The 1,692-nt window shown below is 47.1% G+C and overlaps 1 non-coding gene across 1 annotated transcript; it reads left to right on the top strand.

Annotated features, from left to right (window-relative positions):
- Positions 1 to 1,367: 1,367 nt before the first annotated feature.
- TRNAW-CCA (transfer RNA tryptophan (anticodon CCA)) lies at positions 1,368 to 1,440 on the top strand. Its single transcript has one exon. It is a non-coding gene; the product is annotated as a tRNA-Trp (tRNA).
- The last annotated feature ends 252 nt before the right edge of the window (positions 1,441 to 1,692 follow it).

The raw sequence follows: 1,692 nt of genomic DNA, 5'->3' as shown, positions 1-1,692 counted from the left end.
CACGGGTTCGATCCCTGGTCCAGGAAGATCCCACATGCTGTGGAGCAACTAAGCCCACGTGCCACAGCTACCAAGCCCTCATGCTGCAACTACTGAAGGCTGCGCGCCTAGAGCCCGTGCTCCGCACCAAGAGAAGCCACCGCAATGAGAAGCCCGCGCACTGCAACGAAGAGTAGCCACCGCTTTCCACAGCTAGAGAAAGCCCATGCGCAGCAACGAAGACCCAGCACAGCCAAAAGTAAATTTAAAAAAAAAAAAGAAAAAGGCTCCGTGATTCCAACGCAGGGGGAGTGGGTTTGATCCCTGGTCAGGGAATAAGATCCTACATGCCGCACGGTGCAGCCAAAAGATTAAAAAAGAAAAAAAGTACAGGGGTCCAGCTTGCACTGGATTCAGGAACAGCCGACTCACAGAGCTCAGACACTGCCAAGTCTCTCATCTCTGCCTCTCTTTGCCTGAACACTACTGTTTCAAACATATATTGGAATCCCGGTGGCCAGCAGCTATAGAATCTCCCATCTTTACCACCCAGGAGAAAGTTAGAGTTGTTCTTTCTAGCTCTACATCTAAACAATCTTGTGGAGGCTCTGATATAACACGGCCAGGGAGTTGGGGGCCTGTAAGACTGGGGAGCCTCCATTTGAAACACATGGTTTATGTGGGGGACAGAGATAGGACCATTTCCCAGAAGAGTGAGGTGTAGTTCTGAAACAGGAGGGAAGGGGGGCAGGGCACAACCCCGCGTACCACAAAAAAAAAAAAAAAAAAAAAAAAAAAAAGAATGACATAGCCATAGAACGTGACAAAAACTGGTTAGAACCAACTAGGTCCAAGACAGTGGAAGATTTGACTTCCAGTGGACCTTGAGCCTCATTATACACTCATTGTTATACATTAGCATAAGCTAAGTGACATACCCACCAGTGCCATGACAGTTCAGAGGCTGACCATCAAAGATCAAAAAGTGAGCGGTGGCCCGATTCCTGGAAATCCCCACCCCTTTCCCTAAATAGTTGGAATAATCCTCCTACTCATTAGCCTGAGAAATTACCCAGCCCATACAAACTAACCACATATTTCAGGGTCTCTTGCCTTCTGAGATGGCCCACACTCGTCTGTGGAGTGTGTTTCTCCCATGGCCCCTCTCACTTTCTGAGACGTCCCCATGCCCTGGGGCTGCTGTTGTCTTTTGAGACAGACTTTATTCCATCTATGGAATGTATATCTCTCTAAATTAATCCACTTCTTACCTATCACTTTGTCTCTCACTAAATTCTTTCTGCGACAAGACATAAAGAGCCTGAGTTTCATTAAGTCCTGAGACCAGGTGTGTGATCTCAATTAAAAGACAGTGGGTTCGGGGGACTTCCCTGGTGGTCCAGTGGTAAAGACTCCATGCTCCCAAAGCAGGGGGCCCAGGTTCAATCCCTGGCCAGGGAACTAGATCCCGCATGCTGCAAGTAAAGATCCTGAATGCCGCAACGAAGATCCCATGTGCAGCAACTAAGACCCGGTGCAGCCAAATAAATAAATATTAAAAAAAAAAAAAAAAAAAAAAAGGAAAGTGGGTTCAAGCCCCATTCTGGGTCCCGCATGCTGCAAGTAAAGATCCTGAATGCCGCAACGAAGATCCCATGTGCAGCAACTAAGACCCGGTGCAGCCAAATAAATAAATATTAAAAAAAAAAAAAA

The sequence above is a fragment of the Physeter macrocephalus genome, chromosome 3 (assembly GCF_002837175.3).
Source record: "Physeter macrocephalus isolate SW-GA chromosome 3, ASM283717v5, whole genome shotgun sequence".
In the NCBI taxonomy this organism is placed as follows: domain Eukaryota; kingdom Metazoa; phylum Chordata; class Mammalia; order Artiodactyla; family Physeteridae; genus Physeter; species Physeter macrocephalus.
This window is presented reverse-complemented; position numbering and strand designations above follow the sequence as displayed.